At 45.8% G+C, this 22,146-nt stretch overlaps 1 protein-coding gene across 3 annotated transcripts in view; it reads right to left on the reverse strand.

Annotated features, from left to right (window-relative positions):
• The window catches only part of NCK2 (NCK adaptor protein 2), a 153,352-nt gene extending 131,529 nt beyond the window's left edge, over positions 1-21,823 (reverse strand). The window contains exon 1 of one of the 3 annotated variants that reach the window (XM_032176742.2): positions 21,567-21,823. The gene's annotated coding sequence lies outside the window, so the exon portion shown is untranslated. The remainder of the gene's footprint in view (positions 1-21,566) is intronic. The other 2 variants (XM_032176741.2, XM_032176736.2) reach the window with 2 other exon arrangements.
• Positions 21,824-22,146: the final 323 nt, after the last annotated feature.

The following is a 22,146-nucleotide window of genomic DNA, read 5'->3' on the forward strand; positions in this document are numbered from 1 at the left end:
TTAAGGAATATATTAGTAATTAAAAAAAATCCCAATACCTCTGTCTCATTTAGCCAGTGACCAAAAATACGATAATTCAGCCCTGTCACCGACATCATGCCCCAAACAAGTCCCCACAGAACAGTCTACTAACAAAAACTAAAGTCACCCTTAAAGGGAAAAGTCACGCCATGGCTGAAAATGTTCCATCTGCTGTCAGGGAGTCCCTTCAAAGAAGGGACCACCAGCTCGAAAGGAAAAGCCGAGAACTGGCCGTGGGGCCGGCCTCGGGATGACCATGATGGAGTGCTAAATCCGTGAGCACTACCGGCAGACTCCCTGAAATTCAAGGACCGTTTTAGAGTCAGCCTGTTTTAAAGGACACGGTAGTCACAGTATGTACAAATTCTCATCAATTTGTTTTCAAAACAGCAGCGACACTGTTTCATCATCACTCTGAGACACGGTCCTCTAGAATAGATCAATCCAAAATGCCTTTATGGAGGGACCATTTACACTGACTTTCAAAAGCAGCACTGTTTGGGTGAAACTGATACTTCCACACTACTGAAAATTGGCATAACCCTTTGGAAGGGCGTTATGGCAAGATGCATCAAGAGTCCATACCATGTAACTCTGCAATCCCTCTCCAAGGAATTTACACTAAAAAAAAACCGTTCCACTGAAGAAGAGAAATACACCCAGAGATGTACACAGGCACCTTGTCTATGGGAGCAAAAATTTAGATGTCCAACTCAGCACACCGCTTACGCAAGTGTGGTGCTTTCAACTCCATGGGATATCACACACATGAAAAAAAGGATTTGAAAAACCAGTAAAGTGGAAAAAATATTCAGAGTGAGAAGAATAGAAAATTATACAAAAGTTATAAATACTTACAAGGATGTGCTGCAAATATGAAAAGTTTCTCTTTCAGGATGGTGAGATTACAGGAAGCATCTCGCTTTTCAAAAACTATGCTTAAGAGTCAGTATATATCTCTATCTTTAAAAGGAAATTCACACCAAGAAAAAGCAATGCCAACTACATCTCAGGAATCTAGGTCTCCATAAAGTAGCTGTGTGTTCGGTTTGCACTTTGAGATCTTTTTACCTGGTACTGCTGAAGCTCCACCTGGGAAGACCAAAGACAAGTGACCAGTATCATTCTGCCTCCTGCTCACCTGTCTCAGTCAGATGAGGCAGGCCATCGGGTTTTGAGGCAGCTTTGTGGCTGAGCCTTGAAGCAGAGCAGGCTGCAGGCTCCTGCAAGGATGCAGTCCTAGGAGGGCGGCCGGCAATAAATACGTGGAGCTCAGACAGCCCTGCAGAAGGAAGCATTTCCACTCGGGCTGTGGGGCTAAAATAATTAAGAATGTGGGATGTCTGCCCACAGGCTCTCCTTAACCTGCAGGGTGAGGATGCAAAAGGAGCCGAAGGATCAAGGCTGTGGCCCACACCAAGGATCACTGCACAGGCGTGCAAACAGAATGCACCCACGTGAGAGCTCTGCAAAGCGAAGCTGCCAGGACTAGCACTAGGATAAATTGCTTAGCTTCTCCAACTCAGCTACCTCATCTGTTAAACGGGGCTGAGGGCAGCCTTGTGGGGTTGTAGAGAGGACTAAATTATGCAACACATATGAAATGCTCAGCGACATTAAGTGCTCAATAAATATCAGCTATTATTATTGCCACATGAATACTTTAAGAATGTACCTTCACACAGTCCATCATTGTAAGGGAACTTCTAGCAGCTAGTATTTATAGTTCCACATGCAAGAAGGCACAACAAAAGTAATGTCTGAGCCAATTCTTCTTCCAAATTATTTTTTATTTTATAGCATATTTCTTTAAACACAGGGTCAAAAACTCCAGGGACCATTTTGCCACAATGCACCTGAGAATCAGAAAGTCAAACTTTTTCACACAAGAGATTTTAAGTAATTTACATTGTCCTGATACTGGAAGTTATTATAAACCCCTAAGTTCCCAACGCACAACCCAGCCCCAACCCCACTGCTATAATAGTAAATAATCACAGATCCCAGAACACAATTTTACATTTTTTCAACTAATAAATTGAATATAATTTTTCCCACTGTGACAAATTAATTAAATAAAATTTATAAAAACAACAACTAGGCTTTTATCCAATTTAAATAAAATTCTTTCTATATTCTCTTTTGAATATATTATAGTTTTTATTTTACCCACTTGGGGCGTGTTTTGTCATTACTTCATGACTGGAAGGAGTTCTGTTAGGCAGCAAAATTGAGCTACTTTTCTGCAATGCCTGTGTAGACTGTCTCTGGCCAGCAGCCTCGGTCCCAGCAGCTCTGTCATCAGAGGACACAGTGACACCTGGTCCCTGGCAAGGTCCCGTTCTCCCCTTGGCAGAATGGTGAGGGCTAGGGACTCCTCCTCAGGGTGTTTTCAGGGTGCTTTTTTTTTTCTGGAGACAGAGTCTCGCTCTGTCGCCCAGGCTGGAGTGCAGTGTCGTGATCTCGGCTCACTGCAACCTCTGCCTCCTGGGTTCAAGCAATTCTCCTGCCTCAGCCTCCCGAGTAGCTGGGACTACAGGCACGCACCACCACGCCTGGCTAATTGTTTTGTATTTCTTACTAGAGACGGGGTTTCACCGTGTTGCCCAGGCTGGTTTCGAACTCCTGAGCTCGGGCAATCCGCCCACCTTGGCCTCCCAAAGTGCTAGGATTACACGCGTGAGCCACTGCGCCTGGCCTCAGGTTGCTTTTCAGTGATTTTCATTTTATGCAACTATATGGAACACAGTTATTAATATATTACTTAAAAACAAACTTGAGACATAGTAATCTACGTATTTCCTTATTAACACGCCAAATGAGAGGGTAGCAGCAGTGCTAATAACAACCATGATTTGAGAGCAGTGATAAAAGCAGTCACTCTTCAACACACCTGCATCACTATTATGTAACAGGAAAATAGTGACCATTTCTCTGATGACTGTAAATGCCGTGGGCTGTGCTACCTACCATTCATGCAGGAAGGAAATACTGAATTTCAGTGAAAAGCTGGTGGAAATAAGGATGTTTTTTCCCACCCCAAAGTTCACAGATATCCTGAAGTCCATGCACTCACCACCACAGCCCATGGTTCAGGACACCATCTTTAGGAAATCACTCAGAACTTCACACTACGTCAAGACCCTGGGACATAAGCTTCAGCGAATCTCTAGATTTCAGAGTCCAGACTACAGAAGAGACAGACTGAACCCCTTTCAAAGCAGAGGGCTCTTTTGTTGCTGTGAATCCCAGGAATGCCTGCTGATGTCAGGAGGCAGTCTGACAGCAGGAAGCGCCCGGGCCTGGACCTAGACCCCCCCGGTTTGATGCTCTGCCCATTAGCTGCCTGTTTCCTCGGCAAGGCCTCTTTCAACTTGAGAGTTGAAGGAAATCTTTGGAGATCACCTGGTTTAAGCCCACTCTTACGCAAAGAAACTGTGCTTCTCACAAGCTTCTTCTAAGGAAAACCCAAGAGCAGTCCACTCCACAAAGTCTGTCCTTAATTTTCTAGCAAAGCAAAAGTCCTTGTTTTCAGGTCAAGTGATTCATCTACACAAAGCCACCAAAACCCACACTTGCAACTTTAAATTAGTCAAAGCAAAAACTTAGAAAAAGGACAAGATATTTTTAAAATGTATAAAAAATCTGCAGGACAAAAGAGAAAACATAAACTGTAACACAGAGGCAGAGATTGAAAAGAAAATCATGTTCAAAAGGGTCAGTGCACATGTCTGTATTAATTTTTTTTTTTTTTTTTTTTTTTGGTCTCACTCTGTCATCCAGGCTGGAGTACAGTGGCCTGATCACGGCTCACTGCAGCCTGGACCTCCCAGGCTCAAGTGATCCTCCTGCCTCAGTATCCTAAGTAGCTGGGAATACAGGCACCTGCCACCATGCCCAGCTCATTTTTTTGTATTTCTTGTAGAGACAGGGTTTCACCATGTTGCCCAGGCTGGTCTTGAACTCCTGGGCTCAAGCAATCCTCCCGCCTGAGCCTCCCAAAGTGCTGGGATTACAAGCATGAGCCATTCTGCCTGGCCCAGTCATTTTTTAATAAATAAAATGCATTATTATAAATTATATCCATGTGAATGAATAAAACAGAGTCTCATCTGTGTATAATGGTTTGGGAAGGGTGGAGCAGGAAGCAGTGTACCCCCACCTGGCCTACCACCCAACGCTGGAATCGTCCCATCACTAGGAGGGAGAAGGTAGTGACCAGAAAGAGAAATAGGCTAATGGCCTTAACTCTGACTTCTTCTGTACCCAAGAGAAAGATGAGCCACCCTTCTCCCTCCCAAAAAAAGATTCTCTGGAAGTCAGTCAGCCAGGAATCAAAAGGACCACTTCAAGACCCTCCCCACACCAGCTTCTGAGCCAACGCCTGCCCCGTCCATACCTCCACTCCCATACACGCCTGAACCTCCCAGCGCCTGGGCAGGGCACGACCCTGCTGCCTAGCAAAGACCCAGCAGGGCGGGTGGGCAGGGTCACCAGCATGGCCTCACGGCAGACTCTGGCTCCCATCTACGATAGGAGTATGCCTTCCTCAGACACTGGGTCGGGACCACTTCATGAGCCCAGTCACAGCCCAGGGCTTCCTCAGGCGGCACCAGGATGAGGGCCACCCAGATCCCAACCCCAGAGAAACTTCTTCAGGCCACTGCCCTCCCACTTCAACCAGGGAATGTGCCCAAGAGCTAGGGGTGTCCCAAACCGCAAGGCATGACACACGTAGAAACGATGAAGATTTTTTGGTGATTTTTTATTTGCCCAAACCTGAACACAGTTCATGTGGCGTCTCGGTGTCTCTGCCTCTCTCTCACATGTAACAAAACCATTTTCAGAGAAGCCTGGCATCTAGGGACCTCCCTACTCTGGCCCTTACTGGCCTTTCCACAACAGGGTTCTCAGCTGTAACTGGTTTTTCTCCCTTTATTGGAACTCTGGGCCCACCAAACTAAGGATGAAGTTATCCAGAAAGCAAAGACCCTTGGTTGATACAAAGGGAGCCTCAGATGGAGAGATCCAAGAGGTGGTCAAAACTGTGGGAGGACTGGCTACACAGGGAGCCTCAGAGCTAGATGCCACCAGCAGGGAAGAGGTGTGAACGGCAAGGATGGAGGTGAGGGCCTGACTCCTGGCCGGCACACCTGGGGTTCAAGTGCTAATCCACAGCAGAGGGTCTCAACTTTGAATATGCATCAGAATCACCTGGGGAACTCGTGCAACAGGAAGACTTCCAGACCAACCTATCCCACGAGGGAAGTCAGGCAGGTCCCTGGAATTTGCATTTCTCCACAGCCGAGGACCACATTCTGGAAACCCCATGCTGGGGCACCATCCTATCCTATCACCTCCTCCGCAACAGTGCCAAGGGGCTGTCTGTGCCACAGTGCCTTCTATCCCCACTGAAAATCTTGGTCCCTTTTGGGGAATAGATAAATCTTTCAAATAGAATTCTAAATAACTAATGTAAATACAACCCCTACAGGAGGTACAGCTGAACTCCCTCTTCCTTAAATGACTTCCTTCCAAAGACTGCAGTATGGAAAGAAGGGAAAAGAGTCACTCGACAGCGGAGTCCCCTGACAAACACTACCTGGGCCAGGTGATCAAGGTCGACATCAACCATCAAAAGCCACACTGATCGCATGGACCCTTGATACAAAATGGCACATTACCTCGGTGGCCTTCCTCCCCAAACTGGTAACTCCACACTAATCATGAAAAAACATCTGACAACTCTCAACTGAGGGACAGTCTACAAAAGACCTGAAAAGCAGTTTTGCTCCTCAAAGCTGTCAAGTCATTAAAAACAAGACGAGTCTAAGAAACTGTCCCGGATCAGAGGCGCTACAGAGACTAAAGGAAATGTGCCCTGGATGGGATCCTGGGACAGAAAAAGGATGTCAGGGCAAACAAACTACGGACTTAACAATAATGTACCGATACTGGTTCATTAGATGTAACCAATGTACTATAGTAACATAAGATGCGAATCACAGGGGAAGGTAGACACAGTTTATATCAGAATTCTCTGTATTATCTTTGAAACTTTTTCTGTAAATTTAAAATCTATTCTAAAATTAAGGGCTTACTTAAAAAATATACACCATATGTTTTTATGTGTAATATTATATAAAAGCCTGTATGCACAGGGTAACATGGTTGACTTTCAACAATAACAAACTACACTTTGGAAAAGTTAAAACACTGTGCTCAACAAAAGAAGACAAATACCCCTATTGATCAGCTTAATACACGAACGTGAGGGTATTACATGGTTAAAATGCAATACAATTTTCTGCTTTCTCCAGAGAACATACTATGTGTACTTGAATATGTAAAATGATATACTGTGTTTATAAACAAACAAAAAATCTTGCTCCCTTGAATGAGACCAAATAAGAACTTAACACATGAAATTCTCTCCTTCTGAAGGCTCAAGAACCAGGAATCTAGGTATTCAATCAACCTTTAAAGTTGTATCAAACTCAGATCTTAAATTATCATTATTTGCAAATTAAGTTCATTCAAAATACTAAGCATGTATAGTCTATCACTAATCAATTATAGTAAATCACCAAAACCATTTTACTTTAATCCATGTCACCAAAAGCTAAGGGAAATGTCTGCTGGTGCAGTGTCAAATAGAGGACGAATCACTAATTATGATTTTACTAGTTTTGAATGCTAGCATTAATTTAGTTTCAGATGTTAAACAGAGCTTAAATGTAAACCCTGAAATCAGTTCCAACCTTTGGAAAATAGTTTTGTAACAACTTACTGTCAGAGCAGTACAGTAATCTGGGTACTGGGTAGAAGTACCAGTCTTGACTACTGTGTAGAAGTCAAGAATTTGAAACACTGCATTTAAAAAATACAAAAATGGGATGGGCTCAGTGGCTCACACCTGTAATCCCAGCACTTTAGGAGGCTGAGGCGGGCGGATCATGAGGTCAGGAGTTCAAGACCAGCCTGGCCAATATGGTGAAACTCTGACTAAAAATACAAAAATTAGCCAGGCATGGTGGTGTGCACCTGTAGTCCCAGGCACTCAAGAGGCTGAGGCAGAAGAACTGCTTGAACCCAGGAGGCAGAGGTTGCAGTGAGCCAAGATCACGCCACTGCACTCCAGCATGGGTGACAGAGCGAGACTCTGTCTCAAAAAAAAAAAAAAAAAAAACAAAAACAAAGAATATCTACAATGGAGTAAGAAATAAACTAAATTTCCAAACACAGTTCAAATGAAATCATCAATAGGATAAAAAAAAACCTGTAAAATGTGTGCACAGGATTGATTTGCAATATTCATTACTAATCCAAGAGAAGTAATGTGATTAAATTACTTACATCTCTATATTAAATATGATGGCATAATGCCTTTATGCCATTATTAATTTAAAAAAAAAATAAGGAAATATTAGTGTGCTACCTGACACCTGCATTCCACTCAAAGCGCCAAGTAATTTTACTCATTTTTAAGAGATAAAGCTCTCAAGCAATAAACAACATGTAAGTAGAGTTCACATTATCTGAAAATTGACCCACAAATCATGTGTTCATCCTAAGCAAACTAACAGCTTCATCCAGGCCCTGGAATAATAACACCCATGCTGGCATGAGAGAATAGAGGTGCTTCACCCCAGCTGTGGTGGAGACCAGGCTTACAACTGGCATGTGGAATGTGTCAGCTCAGGTGACAATTCTAGTATCTGGGAGTTGCCTGTGCACTGAAGAGCTTCTGAGGATCTTGAAGAAAATATTATCCTCCAGCCGGGCGCGGTGGCTCACGCTTGTAATCCCAGCACTTTGGGAGGCCGAGGCGGGCGGATCACGAGGTCAGGAGATCGAGACCACGGTGAAACCCTGTCTCTACTAAAAATACAAAAAAAATTAGCCGGGCGTGGTGGCGGGCGCCTGTAGTCCCAGCTACCCGGAGAGGCTGAGGCAGGAGAATGGCGGTGCCACTGCATTCCAGCCTGGGCGACAGAGCGAGACTCCGTCTCAAAAAAAAAAAAAAAAAAAAAAAAAAGAAAATATTATCCTCCAGAATGCTTCAAATTTCAAATGAATTCTGCCTGGCCTTGGGGGTTGGGGTAGAGGTTAGAGGGGGACTTCCCATATGTGCTTCCCCCACCCAGAGATGGCGAAAGTTATTTTCCATACTTGTTAATTAAGATTACAGTGGATTGTGAGCTTGTAAGATCTCCACACTGGTTTACAGGCTCCCCAAGGGCCGGTGTTTGTCTGGTTTGCTGTGGTTTTCCCACAGCACCCAGCACAGTGCCTGGCCCATGGCTGGTCCTATGTAGGTATGAACTGCAGGTACACAACTGAGTGAAAACACAGCCAGGAGAACAGTCTGACCTGTCGGTGGCAGAATGAACAACGGAGCCTTTCTACATCTCTGCACCCATATACTTCCAGCCTTTCTAACTACACTCAGAGAAAAGCAACAGCAACATCAATTTACACATAGATCAGTTCATCCCATGCCACTCTGAAGAAAAAAAAGTCCCTAATGATCAAGGACCTGTCCCATCTCAATTTTAACACAGGGAAAGTTGGGGCTATAAAAGATTGTGCACATGTACCCTAAAACTTAAAGTATAATAATGATAATAATAATTTAAAAAAAAAAAGGTTTTGAAAGTACATTACAGGCAACCCCTAGTTTCACAGAAGACAAAACAGAGGTCAGGAGAGTTTAAAACTTCACTATGCAATTTTAGCCAAATTAGTAGCAAAGGAAAAGGAGACTCTTCATCTCTATTCCTCATATGAATCAGGATTGTTGAAGTTCAGATTTACATGAACCATTAATAAAGTTCAGAATGGGGCCAGGCACGGTGGCTCACGCTTGTAATCCCAGCACTTTGGGAGGCCGAGGTGGGCAGATTACCTGAGGTTATGAGTTCAAGACCAGCCTGACCAACATGAAGAAACCCCATCTCTACTAAAAATACAAAATTAGCCAGGCATGGTGGTGTATGCCTGTAATCCCAGCTACTCGGGAGGCTGAGGCAGGAGAATCACTTGAACCCGGGAGGCAGAGGTTGTCATGAGTCGAGATCGCTCCATTGCACTCCAGCCTGGGTGTCAAGTGAAACTCCGTCTCAAAAAATAAAAAGTAAAGTTCAGAATGATATTGTTTGAATCCAGCTCCCATTGTAATGGAAAGCCAAGCAGTCACTGCATGAAGGCAAATGTTTTGAGGGAGGAGGGAACTTCAATAACATCAATACAAAGCCAGAATGAAGTCCAGGGCCTGCCGCTCTGGAGCTGGGCCATCCCACATGCCACACTGCTTGGGCCTGACGTTTCCCCATGGGCACTCACCACAGGACCCCAGTGGGCCAGTCACTGTGTCCTGGTGAGGGACCCACACTTTCCTCATCTAAAAAAGGGCTAATTAACAATACTGGCCTCCCTCTACCTGACAAAGTTAGAATCGAATGATACAAAGTGTGCAAGTAATAAAGAGAAGCACACATTGTTCCAAACTTGCAACTTCAGAACTTTCCAGTCTGTCCAAAGAATTACTATTAATTTCTCAGAGGTCTTTCTCAGTCCACATGAGATGGGATGATTGAAGAAAGGAAAAGATTGTACTTTTAACTATCTCCACCAAGGAAAGCTCAAAATTTTGCAAAGTGATGATTTTATGTTTATCCTAGAAACAGCACGGGAAGAGAGGGGTAAGAAATAACAAAGTCAAAAGGAAGAACAATGGAACAGGAAATAATTTATACAAAGCAGACAGTGAGAAAGCCAAGGGAACTTCTAACTGACAGCTCTCTTCATCTCTAGGCTGATTCTACTTGATCAAGCAAGGGCCTATTTTAAAGAAAAAAAAGTACATTCAGACAGCAACATCACATGCTAGGCCAGGTAATAGGCAGCTTTGTAGACACTGGGACTCAGTGACTAACAGCCAGATTAGAATTTCCCCTTTCCTTTTCCCTTTGTAAGGTCTAATTTGTGATATTTTTAGTCTCTCTCCCCTGAGGAGTTTATTTTAGAACTATACAAAGAAGGAAATTAAACATTCAAAAGCTAACATATGTGACCAGCTCAAAAATTATCAGGCTGAACCTAGAATCCTACGAACCTTAGTAACAACAAAGACAAATTTTCTTCTGTAGACAATCACCAATGTAAGGCTTCTGAGCTAAGAAAACAGATGTCTTTGATTAGGCCAAACTCTGAATATCAATTACTTATTAAAAGTAATTGATAAAAGCTCCCTCATTACTTCCACATCAGTGGGCATTCTGAGAGGAATGTACTTTTATCACATCCCAGCCAGATGTCAAAATGTTTCCCGCAAAATCAGCATTTTGTATGTTTATTGTCCAAATATGTTGAATGAGAAAATTAAAAAGTAACGTATGCCATTACTTTAACACTAATATTATTACAGATAAACAAAAAACATGGTTAAGTCAGTTACATTACAGTTTCTCCTTTACCTATTTAACTGCATACATGTGTAAATTGTGTTTAGATATCTACATATGTATTTTTTCACTATGTTTATTAAAATGGAAGAAAAGAAATTGATCTCCAAAGGCAACTGTGTGAAGGAATGCATGCGCCCCTGACGTAAACATTTAAAAAAAGCAGAGCAGCATTCACTTTTATCAAGGTTGCTTAAATACTGATATTTTGAGCTAGTTAATTCTTTGTTGTGGAGGCTGTCCTATACATTGCAGGATATTTAGTAGCATCCCTGGTCTAGCATCCCACTAAATGCCAGTAGCACCCCACAGGCATGACGATTAAAAATATCTCCAGACATCACCAAATGTCCACACGGGCCAAACTGCCCCAGCTGAGAACCACGAATTTATAGACATGGGTTCAGGTCTCAATGAAGTCTCTCAAAATACTAACATTTAAAAAGGTATTTGTGTACCTGCACAAGTAAATTGTTTCTACTTCCCAATCTAGGTCTAATAACTAATAAGATCTAAAATGAATGAGAAGCCACGTGTATGAATGTGCAGTGTGCTGAAAACATATTTTCTTCCTTACACATGGAACCCTCACCAACCGGAGGCATTTGTGAAAGAACCTACACCTTATGGAAGACAGAATCGGCTGCACCCACTGGGATGGCTGAGGGATGAAGTGCTTGGCACAATCAAGTTAAGCAACAAATTCAACACTAGACACCTAATCTATATAGGTGATCAATCAACTGAACTTTAGTTCTACCCAGCAAAACTTCAAAATGAAAATCACGACAGCACGGTGTCTGACACCCTCCTCCTTTTTTTAAAAAGATGATAATGCCACCATTTCTTCATAGTCACCACCGGGTCTTGTCTGCTGAACCATGTAAAATAGACCTAGTAAGGAAACTATGAAAAGGGAACTGAGGCAAGACAGATGGCTTAATTTAAGGGAAGAGAACCTTCTAAATCCAAGCTAGGAAGGTCCTAAGAAGACAGTAACAGAAGCACATAAAAGAAAAGTCATATGACTGCAGTAACAAAGACAGATGGGAAACACACACACTTCTAAGATAAATGGTGTTCAGGGCGAGAGAGACGGGATGAGGAGAGTCACACACAAAAAAGTGAGCAGAGAACCAGAAGAATGGAAAGAAAGAATGGAAATGGCTGGAAAGAAAAAAATCTGTTTCTATAACCATCTTGCTAGATTCTGCTACCAAGGTTGTTTCACTTTCTTTTAATCATTTGATGAAAATTCACTCTTCACCTATATTAAATTTCCCGAAAACTGTCTCAAAATAACTCCCTGAATCCCTTGTTATTTCTTGGTCTCTTAAAAATACTCAAGCAGCTTATAATTTTTATGTCAATGTCTCCAAGCTGACTTCCATCATGCAGAGCAGTAAAAAAAAAAAAAAAAAAAGTTGTTGGGGGGGCTGTTTTCTTACCAATGCAGGACCCCCCCCAACCTCCCACAGACACACACAAACAGGAATACAAGCTTTTAAAGTGATTGTCCTTAAAATGAAGACAGCTGATGAGAGGGAAAGCATGAAAGAGACAGCAACTGCTCTTCTCTCCTGTAGCCAGGCTCATAAGTGACATAATTAAAATATTTATTGACTTGCAGACATCCTTAAATACTCAACCAAAATTCTTAAGATATTAAATGGAGACATAATCTTTAAGGAAAATCGAAGGAGACATTGATGGACACTGTCCTCTAAGATGGGCATGGGCGTCTTTCTAGGCATCTCCCTGTGATCTCACCACCTTCTAACTTACTTTTCACTTCCTGGCTGCCCCCACCATTGCTGGGAAATTAAGCATGTTGAAGTAAACAAATCTTTGCCACCACACATCCTGGAACCTGCTACCTATAGAAGTGGCCACATGAGAGGCAGTGTGACTGCAGATCTAAACCTGTGAGTTGAAAGAAACTGCCCAAGTTGCAGCCCCTCCGAAACTTGGAACATGCAGGAGCTTCTCCCAACAGAGACGACAGATCACAGTCCTATCTCAGTCCCATCTGCTCCAGGGAGGGCTGCTCAACCCTCTGATGGCCCCAGTGGCCCTCCCAGCACAAAAGGGTAGGTTCGAGAAGCTGGCACAGACAACTCACTTGGAAGAGCAGCCAGTATCAGAGTTCCCATCAGGACCTGTAGCAGCAGTCTCCCAAGAATCTACATTTGGACTTGACCTGGCCTCTCTCACCACCTCAGAAGCAGATTTCAAAGCCACCTTGGAATTCTTCAAGACCTTCCCAGATGTCATAAAAGCACAAAGGAAACGGATTTGGTATGTCCTTCTACAAGGTTTTCAGCAAGAACCTACCTGCCTACCTTCACTTCAACAACAGCAACTCATTAAGGAAAAACAGCGGCAGCAAAAATGGCCTTGAGCAAGCTATTCCAACAGCACGAAGGTCCGGGGGCCACTTGGAAGAGTGAGAAGACACACACTCCTGTTTTCTCAGCCCCCCGTGTGGAGGAGACAAGGGTGGGGACGCACCACACAGCTACTGATGAAGAGGCACATCACACAGGCATTTACGATGGCACCTGCATGGCCACTTCAGCTAATACACTATGACTACAACAGAAAATACTCCCCCTCATCCAGTGCCACTGCAGTTCCCTCCAGCAGCAGTTCTCCCCACGGGATGCTGGTGCTTCCTGCAAAGTTGGAGACTTGGGCAGGTGGAGGACCACCAGCCTATGGAACATAGCAAGGGGGCTGGGGGAGAGGAGCAGCCAGGCCAATGGTCCTCAGTGATGACCGTCCAAGGCTTCCCCTCCTCCAAGGTACCAGTTATTCATTAGGCCCTTCCAAAGTCCAGAGCCTTCCGCAACCACTTGGCTGATAAGGGGTTCCCAGAATGGACCTGTATGCAAGCTCCACTCCCTATCAATGATTTTCCATCAATGTTTCTCAAATCTTACACCATAATAAAAGTTTATGGTTCTGTTTTATGTATTTTCAGATACATCTTAACGAAGGGATGGCGGCTAGCTTGGTCAGAGTCTAGCTGTGGAACCTAAGACATGGCAGCCTCAGTGCCTCCCTTTCCTTAGCCATGAAGATACAAACAGAAAGTACCACACGTTCTGTTGGTGAGGACTCAATGAGTTATTACATGGAAAGTGCTTAGAACAGTGATTACAATGTGTGTGTGTGTCTATGTCCATGTGGGAGAGAAGCTAATGTTCACTTTAAAAATATATGATTTTAGCATGTACTTAATATGTATCAGAAATATGAACACTACAGATGACTAAAGAAAACAGACTACTATTCAGCCATAAAAAAAAACAATGAAATCATATCTTTTGCAGCAACACAGATGGAACTGGAGGCCATTATCCAGATGGAACCAGAGACTTGAAGGGTGATGGGGTGGGAAGGGGTGGATGATGAGAGATTACTCAATGGGTACAATGTATGTTATTTGAGTGATGGATACAATAAAGGCCCTGACTTCACCCTTAGGCAACTGATGTAACAAAATAACACCTGTACCCCATCACTGTATACAATGTTGTTTTTTACCTTTCCTATGGTGCTGAACACATTTTTTAAAAAGAAATGTGTTGAATACTGATATACAAAAATGTTATTTTACACTGGTAACTTCTAGAATTCAAAGCACATTTTAAAATATTTGTAAAATGAACAAGGTATTTTGATGATAGATATTCAGTTTTAACTGAATCTGATTTTAGTGCTCTAAAACATCAGGCACTGAGTGCCTGAAGGATGACATTATTCCTCATATTTAAAAAGGTTACACCTTTCCCAGTAAAGCATAATAATAATGACCATTATAATTATTCTACATTGTTTCCACTTTGTCTCTTTAGCTATCTCAACTTTGGAAAACAGACAGCAAATGAGGCTTCAATCATGAAAAGTGTATAGACCCACACGCTGCAACAAGGCTGTCACTAGTCGCGTGTGGCCAAGGCCAATCAAAATGCAGTGAGAGGGAGCCAAGAGGTGCAGTAAACGTATATACTATATGCTGAATTTCAAAGCCCTCACGCAAATAAAAGAATATGAATTATCTTATTAGTTACATTTTATATTGATTACATATAGAGTTTATGTATATTGGGCAAAATAAAATATAGGATGAAAATTAATAACACTTGTTTGGTTTTACATTTTTAATGTGGCTACCAGAACATTATGGTTACATCTGGGGCTTGCATTTGTGGTTCACATTGTATTTCAGGGGGTCAGCACTGCTTCTTGACAATCCATCAGTTCAAATGGCATTTGCAGGGAGACAGTCCACATTAAAACCCACATACGCACCATTTTCTGCACTTAGTCTCTCCTCCTCCCATGACAGAGAGCCAGGCCCATGCTCAGTTCCATGCAAAGCTGTAGTGGGGTAGCCCTGCCATTACTGCACAGGAGAACCCTGAACCAGTCCCAATGGAGAGAGTCTTTAAAAACAAACTGATTATACACTTAGTTTTGTTATCGCAATTAGCAAACCATCAGTGGGTGGCCACAGATGACTTGTAGCTCAGCACGTGTGTATATGGGGAAGGGGATATTTAGATGCTGGGAGAAACAGAGAGGCAGCCCAGTCGTGCACGCCCATGACTGCCATGCTGGGGACTTGAGTCACTGACCCAAGTATGATGGAGAGCCACCGTGTGCAGGTCATGGCCAGACCTGACTGTCAGGGTGCAGTCACCCTGGGATGGATTGGTAGGAATGGTTAAAAAGTGGTTTTGATGTCCAGGGGAAAGAGAAAAGGGACAGCAGGGCTGAGATGTTAGATCTTTTGGAGGTAGAATCAATAGGGGTTGATAACTAGTTGGGAGCTGAGGGAGAATTCAAGGATAACTGAGTGAGTCAGTGATGGGGAATATAACTGAGAAGGCAGGCAGGTTGCAGGAGATGCTGCAAATGGTTTGGGATGGTGGAAATGACCACTAAGAACTTGGATAATTCACATGAATGAATGAATGAATGTGGAATGAATGAGCAAACAAAGCATGAATGAACATACAGATCTGGAGCTAGAGGGAGGTCAGTCATGCAGGCATTGCCCCCGTCTTATGTCTGAACAAGACATAAGGTCAGAAACATTCCAGCTACGCTTGGGGTGCACCTCACCACCATCATGCACATTCTGCTAAGGGACGTTTGCTCATGTGGCAAAGACTGCAGGATCACAGAGATGGCAGGCTCAGAGGAGACAGCCTCTCCACCCCGGCTGCCGTTGGCCCCACCTCTTGCTTTGTTCTCTTTATTCCAGGGTTCAGAAAAGACTTTCCTTTGCATATCACTGATATTTTATCATGGTCTCAATCAAAGACAAACCAACCCCCAAATAAATGTCTACCTACCTAAGTTGAAGAGAAGTTTCCATAAATGAAATCAAGTCAAGATTTTTCTCTTTCTTCAATCACTCTACTTAAAACCCTTCCAGCCTTTGGAAGGCCAACACCAAGGCTTGTTCCCTGTTGTGGGGTGCTACAACCAATATATAAAAAGCTGACATTCCCTCCTTATTTGTGACTACTCTAACCATCCCTAGTAGGTGTCCCCAAATAAACACAGATCCCAGATCTGGATGATGGGAGCACCAGGTCTTCCTAAAAGCATCAGCCCTGTTGTGGAACCTAGACAGACACACTGGGAGTGGCTGAATTGTCCCCCCTAAATTCATATGGTGAAGCCCTAACCCCTAAGTGACTATATTTGGAGACAGGACACTTCAGGAGGCAATTAAGGTTAAAAAAGGTCGTAAGGGTGGGGCCCTAATCCAACAGGACAGATGTCCTTATAAGAGGAAGAAACACCAGACCTCTCTCTCAGTGCATTCACAGAAGGAAGGCTATGTGAGTGAGGACACAAGAAGACAAGCCTCCAGGAAGAGACCCTCACCAGAAACCAGCCCTGCCGGCTCCGGGGTCATGGACTTCCAGCCTCTAGAACTGTGAGAAAATAAATGTCTGCAGTTTCAGCCACCCATTCTGTTGTTGTTGGTGTGTGTGTGTGTGTGTGTGTGTGTGTGTGTGTGTGTGTTTGCTTTTGAGACAGGGTCTCACGCTGTCACCCAGGCTGGAGTGCAGTGGCGCGATCTTGGCTCCCTGCAACCTCCGCCTCCTGGGTTCAAGCAATTCGCGTGACTCAGCCTCCCGAGTAGCTGGGATTACAGCCGTGAGCCACTGCGCCTGGCCTCTGTGTTTTATTCTCTTAAGGCAGCTGGAGCTGACTAATACACGCACTAAACAGGAATAAGCTCTCTCAACTTGAGGAGGCTTTCCAGGGTAACCCTGGCCCATAACCAGGACGCGGGGACAAGAGAGACTGTCCTTGCTTCTGCCGGCCTCCCCTCACACCGCTCAACCTCAGTCAACTCACACCCAGAATCTGCTCCACCAACATCTACACACAGCTGTGACACGGCAAAGGCAGACACCCAAGGACACTGTTGTTCCGTAAACTGCCTCACAAAAAAACAACTCTACCCAACAACACGTTAGTGTTCCTCATGTACGGCCTGCAGAAGGACTTAACCCTAAATTCAAGCTCTGTCATCCCCAGTCTCTACCTAGAAATGAGGGCCAGAACCAAGTGCGCCATGTTATTCTGACTATTAAATATGGTGGTGTATGTGAAGAGGACTTTGCAAACAATGAGCGTGCATGCATTAGTACAGGTCATTCTCTCATCATGGCATTTTCGGTCTTCACTAATAATTGGGCAACATAAGCACCCCACCTTCCAAAACTGTCTCAAAAGAAGCAACTGCAATACTTAAAATTCTGAGTGCACTTGAAGCTTCTTCTCTTAAAAACATTAGAAATACAACAGTAGAAAGAAGGGGTGACACAAATAACTAACTTACCAGGCCAGGATCACAAACGCTCTGCCCAGCGTTTTGAATTCACGTTGATATGAACAGACTAACCTACAGAAGTAAACCGTTCAGCCAGTCCACTAGGTAATGCAGTTGAGCATGGGTTTGGCTTTGTTTTTGTTGTTGTTGTTGTTGTTTTTAAATGTAGCTTCAGGACTACAAATGACTCACGTGACAGAAAATTTGCCAAATAGAGAGGCCAACAGACCAAATTCTCCCATTGTCTGGACACCCTGAGGTCAAAGCCTTCCATAGTAGACAGAAGTTCTGAGATTTACAACAATGCTGGAGGTCTCTTACCACTTGAATCTCAGTGGGAGGCTAGAGCCCCAATCTTAACAGGCTGGGCACTCATTATTCACATATTCAATACGTATTTGTTGCACACCCGTTGTGTATAAGTGGCAAGACCAGTCTTCCCCCAAGGGGTTCAGAATCTAGTAAAGAAAAGATGAAGGCAAAAAAAACACAGGACAGGGTATGGTGGCTCAATATTCACATATTCAATACGTATTTGTTGCACACCCATTGTGTATAAGTGGCAAGACCAGTCTTCCCCCAAGGGGTTCAGAATCTAGTAAAGAAAAGATGAAGGCAAAAAAAACATAGGGCAGGGTATGGTGCCTCAGGCCTGTAATCCCAGTACTTTTGGAGGTCAAGGCAGGAGGCTCACTTGAGCCCAGGAGTTTGAGACCAGCCTTGGCAAAGCAGCAAGACCCTGTCTCTACAAAAATAAAAATAAAAATAAAAAAATTCACCGGGCATGGTGGTGCACACCCGTAGTCCCAGCTACTCGGAGGCTGAGGTGGGAAGACTGCCTGAACCCAGAAGCTCAAGGATGCAGTGAGCTGTGATCGTGCTACTGCACTCCAGCCTGGGTGACAGGATGAGACCCTGCCTTAAAAAAAAAAAACTGTAGGAAAGAATGTCACAGATGACAAATCAGGGACACAAAGAAAGTGCTGTGGAGATTTAAAGATGATGCCATCCCCTCTAGTTTGGAGTTGATAAGATGTGGGGAAGAAAAGAAGTAAGAGATGACCCTTGGGACGAGTAAGAACTCAGGACACGGAGGGGATTGAGCCAAGGAGCTGAGAGGGAACACAGAGGCTGGTCAGGGACAGTGACACCGTGTGACATCACCGTGACACTGCCACCTCAATCAAAATAACTTTCATTTCCACAGTTTCAAGGATTAAGATTCTTGAGGTAAGAATGTATGTGCCAGTGCATGTGTGGATGTGTGTCACTGGGCAGAGGTAATACTTGCTAATATTCATTTACCTTTAGAAATAAACATACTTTGGGATATGTTCAAAGGAAAATGCAGGAAAAGAAAAGAGTCTAATTTTTTAGTTGTGCTACTAAATGGCCTAAAGAAATGCAAAACTATTTTTGCTTTAGCTGCATACTTTTCATAGCCCGTTAAAAGGCTGTCATGACCTTCTTCTGAGTTGCCTTAACTCAGGCATGGAACAAGACACGTGAAATCACATTTTGGCTTAGGCCCTTTGAAAACGTGCCGTGAAGTATTTCCATCACTCATTTTAGGAAAGAGAAACCATTTGGAAGCGCTACTCGCAATCCCTCTGGATGGGAAAACTAATTTCCTAAGCCTCTGAAGTGAGTTGTGGGGAGTTTCCAGTTCATTTGTGAAAAAAGTTAGCTTACTTGTTTTCCCAAACATCGCTCATTATCCTCCCCTGTAGTTCCAGCAGGCAATTCTGAGCTCTTCAGTCATTAAGCCTCATTTTTAATGCCAGAGAATGATTTCCTCAAGCCCTGTCTCCCCCAGTGCACACGGCAAGCCAGTCTGAGCAGTTAGAAAAATGGGTGTCCCATAGAGCAACACAGCCTGGTCTAGCCAGGGCAAATTAAGCTAGTGCAACTGATCAAGTAAAGGACTCCAGTGCATTTGCGCCATTCGGGGAGTCTTAGGGCATTTTAAAAGGTTATCCAGTCTGTGCACATGCAAGGAAGATTTCCGGTGTATTTAATATGGATGATAGTGCATTTCTCAAATACAGTACTGTGTACATAAGATCTGCTGTTTGTTGGAAAAGCTAAATAACCCAAAATGTAAATGACAGAGTCTGGGAATATGGTAGGGTCAAACAGAGCAGGGATGAAGAAGATTTAAGTATGCAGAGTGTCCGAAGCAAAACACAAAGCATGAAAACTGAGCACAGCCACCTGCAAGGCACCTTCAGCAAGGCCCACGGTTAATAGGGTCAGTTTCTCCACAAGTGGACAGAGGGGGTTATGCAGCACCCAACTCTTTCTGATGGTAATTTGTGACCCAATTTCATCCAGTGTTTCATGATCAATCTCCCTGAATGTTTATGAAGCAGGAAAGAAGCTCAGAATCCAGGCGAGGCTCCGGGACAGGAAGTGGGCCAGGCACCTCCACAGCTTCCTATGCCTAAAGTTCTCCATTTCAGCCTCAAGTAGCTGCCAGAAGACCACTAAGATTCCACCACCTTCTCCAATCAAAACTACATCTAACCAACCTCCAGGGCAGAATATACTGAGGTAGGATTCAGTATACCTGGAACACAAGGATTTTCCCTTGTGTTCACTTCTTCACAAGCAGGGTTAACACTTGCTTCTCAGGAAACCCCTGTTCCAAACATCAAAAAACCTCCATGTCTAGCCCAATCTCCAGGTGAAGTCAATTTCTTCTCCACGTGTCCAGTGACTGCCATTCTCTTTACATAAAACTCGCATAGGCTTGAATCCTGTTACGAATTCACCTGCTTATCTATGAAGGTTGGAAAGTGAATTGAAGGAGTGTTCACAAGCACAGTTCCGTTTTGATAAGTTAAAGCAGCCCAGGTTAATTTCATTTTCAGTCACTTTTGAGACTTGATAACTACATCTAAAACAGAGGCATGAAAAACACCCTGAATCACTTTCATTCCTACACAAAATCCCTTCCGAGAAGCGGGGACTGGGCCTGGGCCAGGAAGGGACTCCCCTACCTGTAGGTCCCAGCAAGCCACGCCCACTGGCCTCTCAGGGTTTTTTCTTTCTGGGTCGAGGGATGGAGCTGGCCCGTGCGATATTTTAGGCCCCCTCCTGCCCACACTGGGGCCTGCTCATCCCATTATGCAGATGCAAACTTGGCAGAAGCAACCTTAAACCTGCTGGCAGAATAAACAAAGCCAAATAAAGAGGAATCTGCCAACCTGAATTGTGAGAAGTGGCCAAGGCCGACTCCACGCACGCTCGGCTTTGTCCCTGAAGCTGTTACAATACTAGTTTAAGTCAGGTGCCTGGGGTCCACCAGCCAATGACCCCTAGCATCCAGCGCAGACCTTCACAGAGATCCTTATTGTCTTTACAAATTAAAGCGTTTTGCAAATTAAACCCCTCCACACAATGCCAAGCTAACTGTGCTCATAAGGCAGTTACCGTCCATGCCTTAAAACTCACACATCAAATTTTTCCAAAACCAGTCGGTGATTAAATCGCCCTGAAAAAAACCGACAGGGCCGAGCGATTGTGAGAAACTTTGGTTCAGGTGGCTAAGAGTCCTGTAAATCTGGGGCAGGGCGCAGAGCCTGAAGCCAGGCACAAAAGCTCCCTTCGCCGAAGCGAGGACCTCCTTTATGCGATGTGACAGCAGCTTTGTGCGCGATCATAAATAGTTGTAATAAACACAGTTAAGTTCTCCCGGCCGATCGCGGCCTCCCCAGTCCCTGCGCCGGGGCCCTGCGATCCGCGGCTATTCTTCCCCGGCACACGCGCCCTGGCGACCCTGGCCACCGCACAGTCCCACGCTAGCCCCGAGCTCCGTGCCGGCCGGCCGCCCGCCCGCAGGCCAGGCGCAGCCTGCGCACCCGGGGGTCTCCAGTGCCCGGGCCCCGCAGCCGGGCCCCTGCCCTGATCCTCGCCCGCGCCCTTGGCTGGCGTCCCCGCCCCTGCGCCGGCCCCCGGTGGTGGGGGTTGGGGATGGGAAGGCGGGCAGGAAGGTGCAGAGCCGGGAGGTGCCCGGCAGTCCGCGGTCGGGGGCGCCCAGGCCGCGGCGGGGCCGAGAGTACCGGTGGGGCGCGGAGGGGACCCGCTCTCCTAGCCCCTTCCCAGGCGCACCCCGACCTGCGAGCCCTGCTGCGCTCCCAACTCCGCCCAACGGCCCCAAGTTTGTGGCCCCTGCCCCGCGCCCGCGCCCGCGCCCGCCTGGCCGCGCTTACCTCGCCGTGGGCCGCCTGCGGAGCCGGAGGGCAGCGGCGCGGGTCCCGGGCGGCGGCCGCGCTGCGCCCGCCCAGGCGCCGCTCTTTGTCTGCGCCGCTCCCTCCTCCCGCTGCCGGGCGGACGCTGCCGGCCCGGGCGGACCCCGCCGGCCCGGGCGCCGCGAGCCTCCCCGCCGCCTAGCCCTCCCCTCCGCCCGCCGCCCGCTCGGCCGCGCGGCTCCGGCCTGACGATCCCCGCGGCGGCGGCGGCGGCGGCGGCAGCGGCGGCAGCGGCGACCCTCCCCCGGCGCGCAGCGCCCGCCTCCTCCGCGCTCTTCCTCCTCCTCCCGCGCTCCTCCCCGGCCGCGCCGTGACACCGCCCAGGGGCCGGCCCAGGCCCGGGTGCGCGGGGCGGGGACCCGAGACCCACCTGGGGCGCCCCCAGTCGTCGCCAGGCTCCGCGCCCGAGTCCCAGTACGGGCGCCGGGATAGCGCGGGGCTGCGGGACGCTCTGCTCTGGAGGCGCAGCACGGGCCGGGCGCCAGGGACAGGAAAGGGTCCCCACGCCCGAAATTGCGCGCGGGCGGTGGGGGGCAGGGTG

This window comes from Hylobates moloch, unplaced genomic scaffold (assembly GCF_009828535.3).
Source record: "Hylobates moloch isolate HMO894 unplaced genomic scaffold, HMol_V3 SCAFFOLD_15, whole genome shotgun sequence".
NCBI classification, from domain to species: domain Eukaryota; kingdom Metazoa; phylum Chordata; class Mammalia; order Primates; family Hylobatidae; genus Hylobates; species Hylobates moloch.